General features: G+C 43.3%; 1 protein-coding gene across 2 annotated transcripts in view; it reads left to right on the top strand.

Moving 5' to 3' along the window:
* CLIP4 (CAP-GLY domain containing linker protein family, member 4) overlaps window positions 1-22,902 on the top strand; it is a 77,142-nt gene that overhangs the window by 1,196 nt on the left and 53,044 nt on the right. The window contains exon 1 of one of the 2 annotated variants that reach the window (XM_004686037.2): window positions 21,572-21,715. The exons of the other annotated variant lie outside the window; for it this stretch is intronic. The gene's annotated coding sequence lies outside the window, so the exon portion shown is untranslated. Of the gene's footprint in view, window positions 1-21,571; window positions 21,716-22,902 lie in introns of those variants that run through there. 2 annotated transcript variants of the gene reach the window in all.

Raw genomic sequence — 22,902 nt, 5'->3', positions numbered from 1 at the left:
CAGAGCCTGCCAGAGAGTGACCTTCATGGTTTAATGAGGGCAAAGTGGCCGGAGTGCTCCCACCTGCTATTATAGAGAAGGTCCTCAAACACAATAGCCGGTAATGGAAGCAATGCTTTCTTGTGTGTCTGGCGTAGAAAAAACATGGTTCTAGAGATGGAATATTCTCATAAGGCAGTGAGTAAAGAAGGCAAGGTGGTGTTCCTCTACCCTAGAAAAAAATGAGCTGGCTCGAGGGAAGCAGCTTCCGTGGTTTGGGAGGAAAAAGGCCTAAAGCCTGTCGGCATATGCAGCTCCCCGGGCCACAGAGCTCAGGGACCCTGTGTTCTCGGGGAAGAGGTTTTCATCTTCCCCACAGGAAAGTGAACTAAAACTGGCAGTTGAGAGCTATTGAGTCATCAGAAGTAGAACTCAAAGGCAAAAAGAACTCGCTCTTCCAACCCAGCTTCTACTCAATCTGAACCTGTTGTTTGCACCCTTGGGTGAGAGTGAGGACTGGGAATGGGGTACTTGGGTGTAAATCCAGATTCTGCTTCTCCTTTGAGCTGGGGAAGCTCCTGCAGGTGGCTGACTTCCGGAGGCACCTCGTCTTTGAGATGGGGATCATCCTTTTGGAGCTGTTGTGGTAATGAAATCAACTGACACATTTTCACTTGCTGAGTGCTTGGCTCTGTGTCTGACAAGCAGCAAGGCGGCATCTAGGCCACTCACGATAATAAAAAGTCCTAAGGAAATTCATGAGCGTATTAAGGACCAAGCCTCAACGCTTTCCTGTATTGTCTGAAAATACTTGCTGTGTGTGGGCTTGGTGGTCCTGGAGCTGGGATCTTGACATCCTATACAAGAGCCCTGCTTGATGTCCTGCTGTCTTGGATTTTTTTCTGTCACTTTTCTGCTCTTAAACACATGATTTCCACCAACTGCAGAAAGAGAAGGGGCTTTTATTGCATTGTTTTGCATTTTTGGAGATCAGTTGTATCGCCAATTTTTAATTTTCCCCAGAGAAAAATATGGCATCAAGCGTCTCCTAAAATTGCTGAGATGGAGTTGATACCTGGTTTTATACTTTTCATGTTCTCTGTGAGCCTGGTCCAAACACGAGAAATGCAGCTTCGGGTACCAGCATGTGGCCCCCTGAAGCGGGAAGGACAAGAAGCCACTGCCCCTTCTGGTTCTGTGCCAGCAGGGGACGGGCGGTCAAGCTGGTGCCCATCACAACCCTATGCCCCGGAGTGCATAATTAATAAAGTTCTCCGATCTGTTTATTTGAAGCAGGAATCTTGGGAAATGCTGAGCTGACTCAGGGCCCGGGGGCAGTGCGCTAGGCACGGGGTGTTGTCTCCTTTGTCAGCTGGCTGGACTGGGCTGGACTGGGCTGGGCTGGGCTGGGGACTGAGCACATGCCCAGAGTGGGAAGATTCTCTCCACCTGAAAAGAGTGCACAGCTCATAAAGGGCCCTTTATGGGACATCCTCTCGCCACAGGATTTCAGCCCTGCTCCACTGTCTTTGTGAAAACTGTTCTTGTAGGTGACTGTGATCAGCAAGAAAGTATTGCTGGAGGATTTGCTGTCAGCCTAGACTGGTCTTGTCAATATGCCAGATCATTTAGGAAACTCTTTATTCATTGCGCTCAGATTTCATTAGGAATGGATTTTTTTTTTCTGATTCAAATGGTGGTTGTTTCAAATGAAAGGGAAGAACTACTTTTAGCAGGAATGTAAAGTGATCAAGCTACCTTGCAAAATTGCTTGATAGTTAAACTACAGCCGTTACCATCCATTCACTCCATGCCTATGAATTGACCCAAGACTCATGAATCACAGCCTCAAATGGTGAATGATTCAAATGTCTATCAACAAGGAGATACATAAACTTGGCATAATTGTCCAGTGGAATACTACCTAGCAAAATCAGGAACAAACTGCAGTACTGAGACACGTAGCCAAGTGAAAGAAGTCAGTCAGAGTGGCGTACACTCAAAGACTCCTTTCCATGAAGAAGTTCAAGAACATGCCAAACCAATCTATAGTTATGGAAACTCAAAAGTGGCTACCTCTGGGAAGAGTGAGTAATAGGATCTGAGCATGATGAGTTTCTTAGAGTAATGGAAATGTTTCATATCAACATGGGCTGTGGTTACATGGGTATATAAAGAGCTAAAAACCTTTGCCTTATACATTTAAAGTTGGGTTCTCTCACCCCAAACTAAGCTGTACTATTTTATGATTTATTCTGTGCCTTTAAGAGTCTCAGCTATAACTTACCTGGTATTAGAAAAAGGCCCTATATTAGTAGTCTATTATTGTGTACAAAGTACCCCCAAATTTAGCAGCTCAAAACAGCCACCATTACTTCATTATGAAATGTTATGTTTCTGTAGTCCAGGAGTTTGGGAGCAGAGAAAAATCAGGCTCCACTTTCCAAAAGTCACTAAAAGGACCAGAGCTCTGGCTCTATCCTATCACTATGGCATCCAAAACATAATTGTGCAGTAAACATTGATTTTCCTGAGGGCTAGTCCTGAATTAATTGATTAGCAAAAGATGGTTGAACCAAGACTGAAGTTCATTCAAACAAATTGAAAAATGTCTTATTTCTCCAGTTCTGTGAGCTTCTTCAGATAGTTGTCCTGAACCTTAAGGGCTAAGACAATATTCTTAGGAAGCAAGGACCAGGCAAACCTGGTCTGCAGGAATATCCTTGGCAACACTCCCTGGTCCAGACATGGGTGAACAGGAGACATTCAAATTTTGTTTCTGTTTGTTCACAGAGAGATTATACTTTTATCTTTTTAGATAATTCAGAGCTTATGCTTACACTGAATGGAAGACTGGATTATTGCACATAAGTAAATCAATTTAGGGAGTTCTGAGAAAATCTGATATGGAAGACTTAATGAATACAATTAAGTTAGATGTCCTTATGGATTGAATGTGTGTGTTTCCTCAAAATTCTGATGTCAAAGGCTTAAGCCCCACGATGCCTGTACTTGGAGTAAGGAACTAACAAAGGTCACTCAGAATTCTCTCCCTCTCTCTACTCATGCACAAAATGGTTCTAGAATAGTCCATTCATAGAGGAATGGTCACCACTATCGAGCATTTAGGTTATTTCTATTTTAACTAATTCCGAAATGCTGTCCCTTACATTTGTGATTATTTCTGCAGGATAAATTTTTGGAAGGTGCAATTGCTTAGCCAAAGAATATAAACTTTCAAAAAATAATCATCTTGCTTTTCTGGCATACTTTTAAGTTTACAGAAAATTGAACAGTGTTCCCATATACTACCTTATACATATTTTCTCTTGTTATGAACAGCTTAAATTATCAGGGTGGTACATTTGTAGTAATGAATGAACCAATACTGATACACAATTATTAACTAAAGTTCATACTTTATTCAGATTGCTTTAGTTTTAATGGCTTTAGTTTTATTATTCTTTTTTTCCATTATTCATACAGAACTGGGGTACAGGCCAGAGATGCGGAGGGTGAGAGGATTCACCAGGGACAGAGTGGGGAGCAGAACAGGCAGATCGACGAAGTACACTGCTGAGGGGAGCAGTGGGCGGGTCAGGAGAGGTCTGCCACGCCATGTGGTCTTCTCCGGGGCAGGCAGGAATCGAACTCCTGCGAAATGGCTTAAGCTTCTTAGTGCTGTGCTTTAACCCGCTGCGCCACCAGGGAGGGCCACTAATGGCTTTAGTTTTTAACCTAAAGTTGCTTTTCTGTTTCAGGATGCCATGCAGAACTCATTACCTTTAGTAACCTTGTCCACTTAGGTTCCTTTTAGATATGACAGTTTCTCAGATTTACCTTGTTTTGGATGACCTTGACAGTTTTGAGAAGTATTGGTCATCTTGTAGGAGTCCCGTCAACTGGGATTTTTGTCTGATATGTTTCTGATCATTAAATTGGGGTTAGAAATGAAGATAACAGAATAATAAGCCATTTCTACTACATGCCATCAAGAGTACATACTATCAACATGACTTATGACTAGTGGTTTTGACCTTGATCCTTGGTTAATGTAGTTTGGGGAGGTTCCTCCAGCGTGAAGGCACCCAACCCCTTACACTACTGTAATCTTTGGAAACACTATGAGTAGTCTTATTCAGGGAGCGGGGAATTTTGCTCTACCCTCCACCCCCAAAGTAGAAACATTCTTAAGGCTTTTGGTACAAATGTGAAATTACTGTTCAGAAAGATTATACCAGTTTATATTCCCAGTAACAGTATGAAAATGTAACTACTTCATCACAAATTTGTCAGCACTGGATAATATACAATCTGTTGATTTTAAAAAGGAAGAATGGCATCTTATTTTAATTTGTGCTTATGTGCTTACTAGGGCATTTGTATATTTTAAACATGATATACTTTCTGGGTCACTTGCATATCTTCTTTCAGGGATTATTTATAGATCCTAGGTTCATTTTAAAACTTGGAGTGTTTATCTTTGATTTATTCATTTCAGGACATTAACTTTTGAACTAATCATATATGTTGTCATGCTTTCAATACTCTAAGTTTTTCTTTTGTCTTTTCATTTTGATAGTTTTTGGAGTATACAAATGTTCATTTCACATAATCAATGCTATCAGTCATCTCTATTATTTCTGCAGTTGCTGCCATGTCTAGAGAGGCTAAATTTATACTCTATGGAACACCTGGATAAATTTATATTCAGGAAGTTATTATTCTTAAAAGTTGAGTTTCTGTGAAATAGGAAGACATGGCTTAAATTAGGTTGAGCATCGTCTCTGAAAAAAGGGAAGTGTGGACACATTTTAGATGGATAACTATGAGTTATAGCCTCTCAGGGATTTCTGAGGTTGGTTTAAATCTGATAAAGGATTCTCAAGACAGAAGTGCCTTGGCTGACATATGATACTAAGTTCTTTTGGGCCACAAAATGCTGAACTAATGGGATTGTGAGAAGGTGTGTAAGTGAGCACTTTGGTGAGAGATGAGCTTTGAAGTGTATGAGGACAAACATGTGACTATTAAGTATGAAACAAATTTGATCTCTGTCCTCAGTGATTTACTCATCTAAATCAGCAGTCAGGAATGGGGAGATGGGGATTTGGGGTAGTGGGGTGGCAATAAACACATATTGCAATATATAACTCTTTTCCAGAAATATTTTTTTAAAAAACTTTTAAGAAGATTTATCTGTATTTATTTATGCATATAAGGACTGGGGTGCAGGCCAGAGGTGAGGGTGTTTGTGAGAGGTGCGAGAGAATTCACCAGAGCCAGAGTGGGGAGCAGAATAAGTGGATCTACTGAAATACACTGCTGAGGGGAGCAGCGGGCGGGTCCAGAGAGGGGTTTTTCTTTTTTCTGTATTATTTTTCTAAGGTATTTTTAGCACCCCTGAAGAAAAACTAAAATTACTCAGGTCACTTGAATTCCTCCTGAATCATCACTTCAAATGGGGGCCCTTCTGCATGTGCGCCCCCTGCGGGCCCTTCTCTATAGCCAGACTCAGGGCACCCAAGAGCCCTGCCCTGCAACCTGCAACGCCTGGTTTTAGGGGTGAAGACAGTGATACATGCGTTTGCCATGTGGGTCGGCCATGTGGCTCAGCTCTCTGGCTAGAAAGGAGTCTGGCCACAGAGGTAACAGCGTGATAGCACTAGGACTTAACCCCTGCACCACCAGGGAGGCCCCCAGAAATATTTTCAGGACACTCTGCTTTCGACTTTTCTTTTGAGCCAATTTCAGACACTAAGTAATATCCGTCTAATGTTAGTTGCACCTCGCTAGGTAAAATAGCACATGGAAAGAGCTGGACAATATGTCCAGATGAGATGGATGTCAGTGGATGTGCTTTTCTCCCGGAGCCATCATCAGACATCTCGAGGTCCTCTCAAGTGTGGAAGCTCGTAGGTCCCCTTCAAGGGGACTGTGAGTCCCTTTCCTCACAGCTGTGTTGGGGAAGTCAATGAATCGCTGACGTCTACGTTCAGAGGTTCCACTCTGATCCAAAACAGAAAACTGCCAGTGGATTGGAGGCATGGGAAAGAGTTTGCAGAGAAGCTACAGGCATCTGTGTGAGTGTGGGGCTCCCGGGGCCCCGCTTCTGATCTCATCTCCTCACCAGAGGGTTCTGGGGGCAGAGGTTCTTGTGCCCCCTTCCTGAACCCGAGTCTGAGGCAGTGGACAGAGAGAGCCCAAGGCTTGAGAAGAGCTCGTGTTATCTAAATGTGGCAGGACAGGAAGGTGCTATGGCACAGCGGGGTGCAGAAGGATGGGAATCTTGCCTGCCCGGCCTCCCACAGGTCAGGGCGAAGTAGAGGGTGCCCACAGTTCTGAAGGCCTCCATGGGGGACAACGTTTAACAGAGAAACAGCACCTGGGGCTCAGCTCAGGATGCGGTCTGGGGGTCGGCGAGGATGGAGCTGCCCTCACAAATGTGGCAACAAATGGGGAGCCCCATGCCACCTCCCCGTTTCTCAATAGGGCACCTGCACCCTGTGTGACTGCAGTCAGACAGGACAAATTAAGACTGGGAGGGGCTCGGCAGAGAGCTGCGAGTCAGTTGCAAGAGTGAGGAGGGCGGTGGAGGGCGAGAATGTTAAGCCTAATTGTGACTGAATTATTAACTTGAATTGACTAAGAAATGACTGAATTTGGATGAGTTTATCTGAGAGTGACTAGATTAAATTTCCTCTGCTTTGAGGCTGAAGGAGGCTCAAGGCAAAAATTACACTCAATTATAGGAGAATAGAGAAAATTACATTTCTGCACACTTGAGTCGGTGACTGTGAAATTTGTGCTGGCTCCAGTAATTGCAGGCAGCCAGGCACTCAGGACCGGGCTGGGTCCTTACAGCCGCCTTGCGAGACGTTCCTGACCTGTGGCTGCGGCTGGAAGAAGACTCACAATAGCCTATCCTCAGGAATCATGAGGAAACCCCTTAAAATTTCTGTTCAAAATGTTCTCTTTATAACAGAAAACAGAGCTAAGTTTTCTGAGGTGGAAAAAGTACATTTTTTTTTTAGTTCTGAGGGGGCTCAGAACGGTTACAACCCTATGGCCAAAGGGCCCGGGAAAGGGAAATTGTCGGTTGTGCTAGATACATCCTGTCTGCCTCTTCTCCATCCTTCTCAGTGCCCCGAGTAGACCTGGCTCCTGCCCTCCAGAAGCACCGGCAGGAGCTGGGAGGAGGGAGAAGAGCGAGCAGGCAGAGGCAGCAGCATCCTTTCTGCGGGTCCCCACTCACCTACCCTCCTGGGCCTCCTGGGCGGCTGCCTCCTCCTGCCTTCAGGCCGATGAGTGCTGCCTTTTGCTGGTGGCTCTATTGCCACCTTGCCTGCTCCCTTGAAAACAGTGACTTTTCCTCAAACTCTTCTCTGATTGCCTCCTTAGTCTACAGGCAGGTCCTGCCAAGATCCTGGCAGCTCTTTGGCTGACGTTTGGGGGCCATTTTGGGAATGTTATGTGCAGCCTGTGTGGACGTGGGGAAGTGGGTCACACTGTGGTCTCTAGGACCTGGACGGTTGTTTCCTTTGCACAGTGGACTTAGGAGCCTTCTGTAAGAGGGATGACCATTTACTGAAGTGACATGCTTGCTGTAGTCCAAGTTACTGCATCTTTCTTTCTTTCTTTTTTGAGATTATTTATGTATACAAAACTGGGGTATAGGCCAGAAGTGCAGGAGGGGGGTGAGAGGATTCACCAGAGATAGAGTGGGGGGCAGAACAGGCAGAGTGACTCCCCAGATTGCTGAGGGGAGCTGCAGGCGGGTCAGGAGAGGTCTGCAGCACCATGTGGTCACCTCCGGGGCGGGATTGAACTCATGCTGAAGTGGCTTTAGCTTCTTAGTGCTGTGCTTTAACCTGCTGCACCACTGGGAGGGCCCTCCTGTGTCTTTCATGCATGGGGATATTATAATAATTGCTGCAAAGAGAGCAATTATTGCTACAGTTGTTAAAAAAGGATCATTATTAGACATTTCTGACTATGAATGGGTTGACCCTTCTTTATAGAGCGAGTCTCTGGGAAGGATTTCTATCAGGTAGACAGTGGCAGGGAATTCACACTCAGAATCAAAGAGGGGAGGGAGCAGTGTGAAATGTCTGAAGAAATGCTTTGACACAGACAGCTCCTGCCAGGCTACAGCCAGCAGGGCCATTTCAACAGCAGCTCTCATCTGTCTAGTTCCTTCCCTGTGGTTTCCTATGTGACAAAGCCCCATGCCAGGAGGCTTCACCTTCATCTGCCTGCAAGGGTGAAACCGCCTCAACTTCTTCAACACCCCTCTTGCCATTAACGCAAATGTTTTTTATTTTAAACAGTATGATCTTGATAACTGTAGTTGGGCTATTTTTTTTTTTTTTTAAGTTTTGAGCAGTCCAGTGTCTTTGTGGGTCAAAAGGACTTGCGATTTGGTAAGTGCTAGAGCCATGCACTGTGTGTTCTGTGAGACTTTTATGATTTGACTCTAGGGGAAGGTCAGCTTGGTACATGCTTCCACTAAAATGAAAAGCCAAACTTTTCAAAGACTTGCCATCAACCGTGGACGCTCCGTGTCTCGATGCTGATGTGCATCATTCTTGGAGCATGAGGTGTTTTCCTCTGTGTGTGCAGAAGAGAAACCTGATGCAGAGCGGGCAACTTCTTTGGCCTTGCTCCAAAATACACAGGAGCCAAATAGCTCTCCTGAGTCAGAGCAACTCTATCGGACAAGCACTAGGGGATGGGTGATTGGGCGGAGGTGGGAATTGTTTGCTCTCCAAAGCTGACACCTCTGGAGCCCACTCCCAGCACCAAGTCAGCTCCCATGTCAGTATCCACGATCTGGGTGGCTCAGTGTGCAAGGGAGCTTAATGTCTGATCTGTCAAACACCCAGTTCTGGAAATTGTCTTTTCTTAGCCCACCTGAAGAAGTTGGACAGCGCTCAGGAAGGCAGATGTGGAGGGAGTTCCAGCCTGGAATTCTGGGGGAGCCAAGATCTTAAGAGCTCTGCAGTGACTTGAGAACACTCTCCAGTTTCCTGGGTTTCTTCTTTCCCGCCTGAATTAAGGGCCAGTCCCCATCAGCGATTCTTCATCCCCTGCCACCACTGCTGGCAGCCTGTCCTAGGTCAAGGGTCCTAGTACCTAAGGACATCTGGCCCTTTAAATCTGGTTTCCGTAGCACCTTGTCATTATTATGCATGTGCTGCCCCTGGGGAAGCTGCAGGGTGTGCCCCCAGGGCTCCCAGGGGAGGAAAGTCAGAGCCTGCCAACACCTCCCTCTCTGAAGCTGGAAACTGCCTTCGGCCCCAGGGAGCCCATTATGATAACACCTATTTCCACACACTCCCAACCTCTTCTCTAAACAATTTGGGCTTTTGCTGTGGAAGACCAACCCGTGAAACCCTGAAGCCTTTCCTGGGCCATACAGAGAAGATTGTCACATGATTTGGGTAAGTTTCATTATAAAATAAGTCTCCTGTGTAAGCAGTTCTGAAGAAACCTCATTGCCACAAAGACCTTCGTAAGCACCCAGGAAAAACAGGTTTTCATTTTAGGCAAATTAACCCGGGGTTCAGTGGCTGGCAAAGTCGTGAGGCAATTGAGATGTACTTCACAAAGATGCACCCTTTCCTACAGAACGTTACCACAGAATCAGTTCAGCCCCAGAAGTCTGAGTGGAATATTGAAAATGCTTCACCGACTCCTTTTTTCTTTTTACCATCAACGAAAACATCTTGATACATTTTTGGTACCTGAAGTCCATCCTGTGGGTTCGTGTTCACTCTTTGTGTTGTACGTGCTGAGTTTTGACAGGCGTAATGTCTTGTACTCACCACCTTAGTATCACCCAGAATCATGTCAGAGTATCACGGTGCTCCCGTTCATGCCCTCTCGGCCCTGGCTGTCTCTGCAGGTCTGCCTCACCCTGAAGGTCATATGGTTGGAATTATGGGCCAGTCCTCTCAAAAGCGGTAGATGGGCTTTTCTCAGTGGGCCCAGAATTGGACTCTGGCCGCCTTGGTGTGGAAACCGGATCAATAAAGCCCGGTCATCCGCGGGAGGACTACTACCAGTACTTAACTGCTTGTCGGGAGAGCAACGAGGGTCCTGAAGTCTAGCAGAAGCTTCACTTCTTGTCCCTCCCTAACCGAGGAAGACACCATGTGCTGTGTCTCTGTCCTTTCCCTCGTTGCCACAGTACCGCTCACCCTCTCGTGACCCAGAAGAATATTTAGTTGGTGGTCTACTCTAGACCTGTGCCAGCAAACCCATTCTAAGAATCTCATCTTCACACAGAGAAGGATGAGGTCTCCTTGTCTGTCCGATGAAGTCTTCCCCTTTCTGCCTTAACACCCCTGTCCAAAACGCAGGATAGATGTTGCTGGCTCCTCTCCTGTAGACATGACAGTCTTGTAACTGCCCCAATCTCTGTTGCTAAATTGATTATTTTTTCTTTACTATTTCTGTTGCTATTTTGATGATTTATCTAGCTTGAGATAGATCCACAGACGGGTTTAGAGGATTTCTATTGCACCCCTGTTATAGGGTAACCCCAATATGCCCCAAGCCTGTATCTGTAGCATTCTTCCAGGACATCCTTCCCCACTAACACCCCCATAATGGGATACAGTAGCTTTCTCAGATTGCCCTCTTTAACTTGTGAGCCCATTGAAAAATGTCCTGGGACCGAGTCTGCTCCCGCCTTAGCTGACAACAAAGCAAAGCCATCTGTGAGACCTGACGGCTGAAATAGGCCAGGTCTGATGTCTGCAGGTCAAACCAGTCTGCACCCCCAGAAATAACATTTTTTAATGACCAGTAAAAATTGGCATTAGCTATATAAACAAAAATTCAAACCTGCATTTTTTTGAACAGTTCTCACAGACTCAAAACTGAGGACTGCATCACAGTCTCAAATTCTCACTTTGATTCTCTAATCTACTTTGTCATTGAGATTTTTTTCTTTTTACAGATGATATACAAACTGAGCAACACAGATTTAAGGTTCCACCAGGTGTTTTTGTGGCTTGATGACTCATGACTTTTTTGATTACTACTTGATTGTTCCGAGCACCATTATTTATTTCTTTATTTGTTAAACATTCTGGTTGCTTCTGTGGCGGTCTGATGAGAGGTAGGGTTCAGGAAGCAGGGTACTTGGGCTCTCTCTGAGAGAAGCTTCACCAGAATTCTCCTTTTAATGGCCTGCGGCAAGTTTACCAAGGAGGAAAGAGGTTTGGTTCTGCCCAAAAGGTTAGGTTTATTAGAAGAAAGAGACAAGAAGATGCCTAGACACAGTGGGCAGAAAGAATGGCCTCTCACTAGTGCAGAGCTGGTCCTGCTACAGTGCTCTTCTGTCAGAGGTGGGTTCATTCCATGTGGAGTTGTTATCTATTATTAAATTAATCACTTTTAGGACCGCTGACTTTCTGTCTTGTCTTAAAGATTCACTTATTTATGCATTCAAGAACTGGTGTGTAGGCCAGAGTTCTGGGGTCAGAGGAGGACTCACCAGAGACAGAGTGGGGAGTAGAACAGGTGAATCCACAGAAATACACTGCGGAGGGGAGCAGCGGGTGAGACAGGAGAAATTGTCTGTGCCTTGTGGGTCAGCTGCCCAGCCGGGGATCAAACTCATGTTGCAAAGGCAGGCGATAACTTGAGAGCACTGAGATTTAACCCCTTGTGCCACCAGGGAGGCCCCTGGCGATTTTATAATGGCCCACATCTCCACATCCCCACCTCTGTGCTGTGTCTCTAGATACTTCTGCAGTGGTGAATCTGCACCAAGTGGGTTTTTCTTTTATGTAGTTGGTAGTTGGCTTTTTTTTTTTTTTTAAAAGATTTAAACAACTATGTTAATCATTTCTACCTCCACCTCCAGTTTTGGTCTTGTGACGCCTCCATCCTAAATTTTCTACTCTTAGCATCCTTATGAATAAAGCTGTTATAAACATTATTGTGCATTTTTAGGTATGCACATAAGTGTTAAAGTCACTTGGCTAAGTATCTATGAGTGTGGTTGCTGCATCATGTGTAAGGCTATACTTAGTTTTTAAGAAGCTGCCAACTGTTCCAAAATGGCCTACCATTTTACATTCCTGCAAGCAATGAATGAGATTTCCTGTTGCTCCATATTTGTGCCAAAGTTTAATATCATCACTATGTAGAATTTCAGCTCTTTAAATAGGGTTGTAGTAGTATCTGCTCCATTCTGCTTAGACTTTGCCTTCAAATCTACCTCTACTTACCCAACAGTGGTACACAGTTGTTTTAATTTGCAACCCCTAATAACATATAATGTTGAGCATCTTTTCACACAGGTTTCTTTGTCACCTGTATGTCTTTTTTGGTGATTCAGATCTTTTACAAACATTTTTCTGTTTGTGTTACATTTTTATTGTTTTGTTTTAGGATATTTGGGTATAATTTGGGGACAAGTCCTCCATTAGATGTGCATTTTGCAAAGACTTTTTAATTTAAGTCTGTCTTTTTATTTCCTTTACAGTATCTTTTGCAGAGCAGAAGGTTTTAATTTTTTAATTTAAAATTAAAAAAATATATATTCATGATATCATCCTTCATTTTTGTACAATGTGTGGTTTCCCCATGAAATTCCCACAACCCATTCACCTCTGCACCATCACCATAGTCCCTTGTGTTCTTCCCACATCTGTCTTTCTCCATCATTCTTCCCTACAGAATGTCTCTGATCTACAGTGGACAGATGGTTTTGAGTTTTTTACTTTATTATAGTTACTTTTTTTCCTGATTCCTTTTTAGTTTTTTCTACATCCCTCCTATAAGTGAGACCATTTGATATTTTTCTGTTTCTTTCTGGCTTATTTCGCTGAGCATAATCCCTTCCATGTTGCTCCATACATGTTGTTCTGAAGGGCAGGAGTTTATCATTTTTGATTGCTGAATAATATTCCACTGTGTAAATATAGCACATCTTCTTGATCCAGTCAACTATTTTTGGGCATCTGGGTTGCTTCCATAGCTTACCTATTGTAAATTGTGCTGCAATTCTAATAGAGCTCAACTTGTCCACTTTTTCTTTCATGGATCGTGTATTATTGGTGTTGCATATTAAAAAGTCATTGCCAAGTTAAATTTGTATCTCAGGTAAATAGTAAATAATTTTAAAAATATGATATGTACTTATGCAAAAGTTACCTGTTTATATGAAATTCAAATTGAATCGAGCACTTACCTTGATTGAACCTTTTATTAATGATATAATTCTTTTGCCTCCTTTTTTAGTCCCTCAAACACCTAATATGATCTTTTGTTATAGGCTATCTTCTACCTACCAACCATACACACATCATTAAAATTAACATCATTGGGTAATTATTCTGTGTCAGGTTCTGTGCTGTGTGCTTTTTATATAATAACGCATTGAATTCTCAAAAGAAATGTGTGATAAAGCAAGTATCACTAGTACTTGCTCCCATTTTAGAAGTTAGGAAACGGAGTTTTTGAGAAGTTGTTTTATTCACTGTCTTAAAACTAATTAAAGTTGAATCCTGAACTGTCTAGGCTGGAGGGTGCGGGGGGGACACTAACTTGTTCTGATTTTCCTGATGCTGTTCTGGTTTCAAACTAGATGGTATTTACTGATACTTAGAATTACTTAATAAGTGCTTGACAAATGAAGATCAGGAACACTCCTTACAATCCACACCTTTTCTCTAGGATCTCTTTGGATTGCAGGAGCATAGATTAGTGTGCTTGGTGGGTGGCCAATCTTAGGTGCAGCTGGGACTTGAGAAGGGCCAGCAGCCTTTGTAACTGAGATGCACAGTTGTCCATGATGTCACTGTCCAATGCTCACAAAGTTGCTAGGATCTTGTTACAAGCAAGGAAGTTGCCAAGTTGATGAAAATGCAGCTCCTTAGTAGGTGTGTGATGTCTCACTTGCCACCAGAACATTGAGAGACTCTGCACTGGAGTCAGATTTCAGGCATGGGTGAGACAGGAGAAACAGCGACATGATGTCAAGAAGAGGGGAGTGAGTGCTGAGGGTGGGCAGGAAGAACATCAGCACCTCTGTGGGTGGACAGCACCCAAGGAAGCCCAGTATCTACTGTATTTTTTTTTTTTTATTTTTTGCTCACACTGCACTCTTGTCCGATAAGCACATATATAAAAGGCTATTTTATTATTATAATGCTATTCAATTATCAAGTGTTTAAATGATATGTAGGCATTTATTTTTCTGCTGCAAACTGTTAATGGTGTGTAAAGGGAAAGGCAGAAACAATAGCTTTCCTTGCCCTCAAAGATCTTTGAATATCTTGTCTAACTTCATTTGAATGCAGGTGTCACTCTTGAGTACATGTTAAATATAAAAATTAAACTGTCTGAAGAAATCATTTGTAAAAATCGTTTTCTATTTTATAAAAAAAATCTATTTAAGCTAAATTTAAAAAGGCTAAGGCTGTCAAGACAATTTCACTTTTAGTTGCTAAAAATTTTATTTCAAAATACTTGAATTTAAGACATGTCCAGGCCTTTTATTTATTAGGAATATAAAAGGCATGATCACAAAGATTAGGTAGGAGTCTACATTTCAAATAATGCTGGCAGATTCTGTAGCTTTAGAAAATCATGGTGACTTCTTGTTCCCCATGATAGTCGCTCTGCCTTCTAGAGTGAGGCCATTCCTAGGCTAACCCCAACTCCCCCTTCCAGTCTCTCCACCCAGTGTTTTACCATAGGTTCTGCTCCACCCAGATTCTTTATGATCCTCCAAACACACTCTTAGCTTCTCTGCCTCTAAGTCTTTCTCTTGGAAAGTGGCATGGTTGAATTTATTATCTTGAACTTGATCATCTGGGTTCAGATCTTGGTTCTGCTACTTATTCTGTGATCTTAGATACTTTTTAGCTGCTCTTTGCCTTCATATCTCTAATTAGGAAGTGAAACACAAGGATATTTCTCCTCCAGGAGTAATAATTCATGTAAGTGCTTGGAAGAACCCCACTAAGTACACTCTAAGCACTTAGCAACTGCCAGTCCCTCACTTCTGTCACTCATTCTCCTCCCCACTTAGTTCAGACATCTCTTCCTGGGAGCCTTTCTCCCAGCCTGCAATGTGCTCTTTCTCTTGGGAAATCCTGAGTCATGAACTCATTGCCAGGTAGTTGGTGTTCTTTTCTCAGACTTAGGTTTTGTGATCATCCTGCTTTTTCTTTTACACTCACTTTGCTAGACTCTGTGCTAAGCACACAACCTGGAGGAAGGTATTATCTCAATTTTACAAGAGCAAAAGACTCAGAGAAGTCAAGTGACTTGCTAGAGTTACAGAACTAAGGAAAGATGATACTGGGGTTCCAACTCAGGCTGCCCACAGTTATAGCCCTGGCACTCTCCTTTCTGTATTAGAAAGCAAGGAGTGAGTCTTACACCACTGTGGCTCCAGCCCTCCCATCTGGTAGGAGGTGCTCATTGCATTTCCACGGTTTGAGGGACACATGTACAATTTGGTTGTTTTCTCAGTGTCCTTATGGTGTGATTATCTTGATGATGATAAAAATACTGCATGATATGTTTAATGGGCTTTAAACAGGTAGACCACAACTTATTGTCCTGGTGTTGAACCCCATGTGATCCTAAGAAAGCAATTTACATTTGTTTTTAATGACCCACACTTCCCTGCCCTTTCCAATATGGCTAGGTGAGGAATGTCAGAAATAATCTTATTATCAATGCTGTTTTTGTCACAAAGGAGGCTTTCTCATGACTCACTACCAGCTAATTGTTCTGTCAGTGGCTTTCTTTGTTAGATGAGTCATTTGATCCACTGTTGACAAGGTGCAAGCTGCTCCTTCCCACTACGGAGAAGCTCCAGGGTGTCTGACATTCTCTCAATCCCTAACCAAGATGCTGTCAAAGCAGCTGAAGGTTTATAGTGAAGAATGAAATGGTACTGGCTTTGTAAACAGCTGCCTGAGAGACAACGTAGATACTTTTAGTGATGTCTGAATCCCCCAGATTTAGCCTGTGCAGGCCTGTGACGCAAAGGCAGTTTCTATGATCTCTAAATCCCTTAGAGGTAATAGTCTTTCCTTTACTGAGACTGGAATTTAAAGAACCAGTCCCGTTCAACCAACAAGAACATACTGAATTTGTCTGATACTGTTGTAGGCACTGCGGACCTAGTAGTGACAGAAATAGACTAGGCAATAGACTCAGAGAAATCAAGTGACTTGCTAGAGTTATAGAACTAAGGAAAGATGATGCTGGGGTTCCAACTCAGGCTGCTCTCCTGGATGCTTTCACCTCAAAACTTTTCATTATGGGAAACTCTTCAAATCTCTAAGAAATATACCCCTTATTCAACTCTAACCATTATCAATATTTTCTCTTCTTTTTTTTATCTGTCCTTCCCCCATGCTCTTTGAGTAAATTTTTAGTGAGATAACAATGGTTTATGACATTCTAGCTGTTTCAGCAGCACAGCATTATAATTGGACTTCTGTATGCACTGCATCGTGGTCAGCACCAAATGTCTGTTACTATCTGCCACCCTTTGCTTGACCTCTTTGCCCATTTCCCCCACCTCAGACTAAACCTTAGTCTTTGTACCTAGGAGTGTGTGTTCTTTTGTTTGTTCATATGTTGTATCTTCACAGTCCGTACATGAGTGGAATCATACAAGATTCAGCTTCCTCCATCTGATTTATTTCATGCAAAGTAAATCCTTGTCACAAATATAATGCTTCTTTTTCTGGTTGAGTAGTATTCGATTTTGTATGTATGCAGTACTTTATACCACACACTGACTTTTAGGGCTTTTTAAAGCAAATTTCAGACATCTAACTTTTTATCATAAATACTTCTATGAGTCCCAAACAGATAAGAATTAACAGGTAAGAATTTTTAATAAAAGCATAATTAAAATGTCATTACATACTGTTGGAGCTGCGGGAAGAAAGCAGTCAGGCAACGTAGAGACAGAGATTCAAGATTTAATTTGGGCTTCAGAATACCAGCCAGCTGGGACCAACACTCTAGAGAGTGTGGCCCTGAGCATTTGCAGAAACCACTTCTTATATACTGCAGGCAAGGAAACGAAACTTAGATAACATTCTTGCAGTGGGCCCTAGGATCATATGACCTGGTCATATGACCCAAATCCTGGTCCTGTTGCAGACGGTAATCAATTTAATCAATTGTACAAGTTTTCTTCCTCTTACAGCAAAGTTATTTGGGAAATTTCCTATTGCAGCAAGAAGTAAGCAGGATATAGAAGCAGAAAAGTCGGTTAGCACAAAATGACTTTAGCTTAGTTCAATACAGGTCCAACAATACCTAACAAAATCAATACAAATTTCTTGATATGATTTAATATCCCCTTTGGATTAAAACCCTCCCCCCAAGCTCTGTCACCATTTTTTTTTTTTTTTACATTTCCTTGTTTGAATCCAGATCCGAATAATTTCTATATATTGTGGGTAGTGGATAATGCTACTAGTTTTTGCTCTATACTTTTTGTCATAGGAATTGGGTTATTTGCTCTATAAAAGTTGCCACATTTTGGATTTGGATGATACATCCTTAAAGTGTTATTTGTAATGTTCCTTTGTACCTTACATTTTCTACAAAATAGTTATAGCTATATCTAGAAGGTTGGTTAGAGTTTCAGTTGGGGCAGGTGGGCTGTGGGAACTAACATCCTCCTGAAACTGACGCAATGCTGTTTTTGTGGGATGCTTCTGGAGGTATCTTGTGGCCACAGTGTGAGTGGTCTGTATGAAAACTATAACTCCTGCGCAATGGTACAGGCTCAAACCGGATCCTGAGGCCACGAAATACTCCCTTCTTTCCTCTCTGTGGTCGTGGTCCGTGTGTTTGGCAGTGACACCAGCTGGAGGACCTGGGAAGCAGTGACCCATATGGGGGCAAGATTTGAAAAATGCATTTGTCAGGGTCTTCTTGGGAACTAGGTTAATGAAAGACAGGAGAAACTTACAGAAGAGCATGACTCTCAGGACAGCTCAGTTAGGATACTTGAGGGGATCTTTAGGGTTGTTTTTTTTTGGTAAAAGACATCCAGGTGATTCAAATGTGAAACCAAGGCTCTAAGGCAGGGAAGGCCTCCCACTTTTGTTCCACTTGAGCAGGCGGTGCCCACTTGAAACAGGAAACAGTCTGAAGCAAGCAAGCCCGAGGGGCAGCGGTGCATCTCCAGTGGCTCTCGGTTTGTAAGGAATTCAGAGGCATTGATTCATGTGTTTATTGATAAAGATGTCTTAAACCTTTTTAAAGAATGTGGATGGGGACCCCAGTTTGAGAAGCCTAGGAAATGAAGAAAGGATGACTCAGAAACAAACAGAATAATAGGGCTGCCATTTACCCGCTGGGGAAGGGTTCTATTTTGAACATGTGATATTTGAGATGTCTATTATGTACCCTAGATTAGCTGTTGAGTAGGCAGCTGAATATATGTTTGAAGTACAGGGCTAGAGATAGAAATTTTGGTAATCATGAAAATAGAGATGGTATTTAAAGCCATGGATTGGATGATATCACTTAGCGAGAGATGGCTTCCAGAAAGTCCCACAAGAAGGTTCTCAGAATACCATTGTAAGGGCTTCCCTGAGGCATAACTGTAGGGACACTGCTGATCATCTTTTCACTAAATACTGCCAGATTGTTGTATGGAGTATATTTACCAGTTTCATGTCTCAGCTGCCATGTAAGAGGACCCCCAAATTTCTGCCATGACTTAGAACTTTCTATTTTTTTTTTTGGCTAGCAAGGTGCATAGAGCAGTGATGTGTTGGCATCATAGAGCTGATTTACCCTGTTTCCTCCCAATTCCGTGTCTGTGACCTCACACTAGTACTTCAAATCGACAGTGGTGAGAATATTTGCACATAGAAACTGACAAACACTTCCAATCAGGGTCCCCTTCATCTCCTCCCCCCACCTCTGCCCAAGGAGAGTTGGGGTGGACGAAACAAGCAAATCATCGGCTCCATCAATCTCACAATGTTTGTCTCGTGACCAGCAACTGGGTCCCTCATGTGTTTGCTGGCCCTCTGACTTCCCTTCTATGTATTGTCTATTCCTATGCTTTCCTCACTTTTATCTAGAATTTTCTGACTTCTTAGTGTTGATTTGCATTTCCTTGTGTATTTTAGATTTTAATCCTTGCCTGCCTTTGCATAGACCACACTTCTCCTCCCAGTTTGTCAGCTGTTTCCTTTTCCTGTGGTGTCCTTCACTGAAGAGATAACTTGTGATGTAGTCAAATCTCACCAACTTTTCAGATTTTTTGCGCGGTTGCTGTCATTCTTATGCAGCAAACCCATTCTCCGTAGTAAACTCCTAGCCCACACTGGAAATGCACTCCACTGCCTTTTTTGCATAAAGAGGTCTTTCATTCATCTCGAGTTACCTTGTAGACAGAAGACACAGAAGATCCAGTTTAAGCTTTTCTTCAAAAATTAAGCCAATTTCTACAAAGCCATCGTCTAAATAATTTATATTTTTCTCACTGATTTGTGTTCCCACCTCTGCTTTGAGGTCCCACGGGTCCACTCCTGGGTTCTCTATTCTAGTCTACTGTTCTGTTTGGCTCTGGCCTTGTACCAGAGTATTTTTATCACTGTGTAGTAATGACATATTTATCTGGCACAGCAGGTCTCCTCTCTATGCTTTTCAGAATTGACTATGCTATTTCAATTTTTATTTTTCCCTCCTATATTCTGCAAGTTTTTGGAAGTTTCTTAAAATTTGAGTTCTTGCTGGAATTCTGGTTGGCCTAACAGTGAAATATTGAAACAAAAAAGGACATGTTTGTAATGTAAAATAATCCTATCCATGAAATAGCTTCATTTAAAAAAAATTCTTTTATATCCTTAGAGTATTAGAATCTCCTCTATAAAGTTCTTGTAAGTTGTTAGGTTAAAACCTGGATATTATGCTGGACATAATTGCTATTGTGAATGGCTTCTTACTGTCTATTGGACTTCCTGGTTGCTTACTGCTGTAGAGGAAGTGATTGATTTTTAGAAATTGATCTTGTACTTGGCAACCTTGTTGTAGCCACTTATTACTTCTAATAGCTGATCCTTTTAGGTTTTCTGTGGTGACAATTCTATCATTCTGTTACCTGAAAATGGAAATATTTTAGGAAATCCATCCAGTGCTTGATAGTCTGCATTTAACTATCTGGGCAAGTTGTACTTCAATGTAACACCCTACTTAAGACAGCTAATGTCCTTGTGGCCCTAATTCCTGGTAAATCTACATTCTGGAAACTGAGTCATTGTCTTCCTCCCCTGTGAATGATAAGGCCACCACCCAAGAGCAGTGACCCTCTTTTTCCAGTTTTTCCTAATCTTTTTGTCATGTTTTGGGGACCTGTCAGCTGCCAGAAGACTTCCTGGATGCTGACGTTTTCTCCTGAATTTGGGAATCACACGCGCTGCTTGATGCAGCATTTCTGTGTCCTGACCACCCATGAGGACAGGCTCCGTAGCTGGTGCAAAAACAACACGTCAACATAGTTCTTCACATCAGATTAAAGTTTGGCTCTGTTTTCTGTCCCGAAGTTCACTGAGTTCCATAGCTTCTGAGAGATTGTTTCTCCATTTCTAACATGATGACAAGGTCACACAGGCCAGATGGTGGCACTGTGTCTCGTATTTACACAGATGTTGACCCCTCCTGGGACTGCAGTTTACTGCTGCATTGTCTGTGAACCTTGTTGACTTCAGATAGAATGAATCTCAGTTTCTGCAACTGGGTCATATCCCCATGTGCCTTCTGACCCTAGTGGATGGTTCAAAGTCCTGGCCCCATATTATTGACTGGTCTGACCCTCGTTAACAAGAGCCATACCTGGGTCTAAAATCTGTAGCATCCACGGGGATGTTCCAGGAAGCATGACCCAGTGAGTGCTTGCATCTCAGTCATGGTATAGGGAGTAACTTTAGTTTTGTGGACCAGGTAGCCAGGTGAGTGGGAGACTCCCTAATGGTTTGGCATCTTCACTTGCTTATGTGCTGTGTGGCATTTGGATGCAGCGGAAAAAGCCACTGTCCTGGCTGGTTCTAACAGAGCCTTCATTATAGTTAAGAACAACTCAGCTAGCTACTCTGTCATGTACTAATAGTGGGATCTCAGAGGGATAATTTAAATAAGTAATAAAGGTGAATTGTATACCTGTGCAAATTTTGGCAGGAGCACTTTCTATCATACTCGTTTTTTTTAAGAGTTTCTATGACTTAATACAACAGGACTCATATTGTTGCTTACAAACAACTAAGGGCAGCTGCCTTCCTTCTTTCACCCAGTTTTAAAAGGTGGGTGGGGTTAGACCAGAGGAGGGTGTGATGAGAGCTGGGACAGGGAGGTGGAACTCCCAAAGGGAGGAGGAAGCACTTATATCACATTGTCATCCTGAGAGAATGGAAGATGCTGGACCTGCTGGGACAGAGGAACCGGCAGCTCACCAGGGGCTGTGGGATGGTCATGGTGCTTAAATATTGCACAAGTGCTGTGGGTTTAGTTGACAGTATGCTCCACCTGATCCAACAACACAACGTCACTGATGCAAACAAATTGCTATTTTAAGCCACGCACACGGAAGCAAAGGGCTGAGAAAGAAGTGGCAGTTTCTCTCTTCACTCAACAGGATTCCCCGTTCATTCCTGAGTGTTACAGTTAAGGGAGCTCCAGACAAGCTGGGATGCATCAAAGAGAGTCTCTCAACATCCTGGTAAGTGTGATCATGACCACGTCATATCAGGGGCAGTTAGAGGGGAGTGATGCTTGTCTGGGTGACACCTTGGAGTCAGACATGATCGTGGAGGTCCCTAAGCAGAAAGAGAAGCCAATGAGGAGATTCAGGGGGCTAGACTTGAGCTCACAAGAGAGGGAGAACTCAGCAAGACCAGTCAAAGATAGTATTGTTGCTTTCAAAGGATGTGAGTTCCTCCTTACTGAAAGTTCCCACTATGGCCACTTGGTGGGAGGAGGTGGTAAGGGAGAGTCAAGAAACTGGAAGGGGGGCCTTTGTAGTGCCTGGAGTGGGTCCTTCTGACAGGAAAAGGTACCTGGGTGTGCCTGAGCATTTACCTCTGCTTGCAGACCCTGGGAAATGCTTATCTACTCAGCATCTGCTATGGTCAGACACTGCTGGTGAACATGGAATACACTGTAGTAGTTTGTATTTCAGAACCGCCACCCAAGGCCTCAGAGAGAGTTGTTAAGTTGTAACACTACTGACTGCTTTAAAAACCTCAGTCAGGGAGAAGCAACAGACTCATTAAGATCCTTCACTGCGGGACTTATTAGGTGTCAGGTCCGTGCCTATTTCCTTCCACTAGATGATGTCAGGAGGTGAGCATTCACATCAGTTAGTTGTCACAGCTTCCCCACTGTTTAATTCTTATGAGACAGAGACGGGAACTAGTAGAGAAGGGAATGAGACCTAGCAAGAGTAGAGAAAAGAAACTTCTGGGAAGACTACACACTTCTCCCCTTGGGTGTAATTATCCAACTTGACTATAGCATTGACTAGGTTTTTTTTACAGAGAGACCCAAGAACAGGTAATTGACTAACAGACCGACTCTGGCCATATTCGGGGACCAGACACTGGGGAGCCCAAAAGGGTAACACTTGGCCCTTGGCCCCAAGGTGGTGGTAGGAGCATTTCTAGCCCAAGGGGGCAGATCAGAGAAACTCTCTACGGGCCTTAATGAATGACTGTGCAGCTTGCCAAGAGCAGCTTCTCCCAGGACTGCCCTGGTCTGGGGGGCCCCCCTGAAAGCTGCCTGGGACTGGGGTGGAAATACTACAGAGGCACCACCTCTTCCCAAGGTTAACTCACGGAGCTCTCCCCTGACAGTCCTAACCTCCAGGTCCTTCTTTCCCTAGGCTGAGGGGGTGCGGGGGGGGGGGGG

This window comes from Condylura cristata, unplaced genomic scaffold (assembly GCF_000260355.1).
Source record: "Condylura cristata isolate star-nosed mole 26May11 unplaced genomic scaffold, ConCri1.0 scaffold00020, whole genome shotgun sequence".
Classification (NCBI taxonomy): domain Eukaryota; kingdom Metazoa; phylum Chordata; class Mammalia; order Eulipotyphla; family Talpidae; genus Condylura; species Condylura cristata.
The sequence above is the reverse complement of the archived record's forward strand: the minus strand, read 5'-3'. Positions and strand labels throughout refer to the sequence as shown.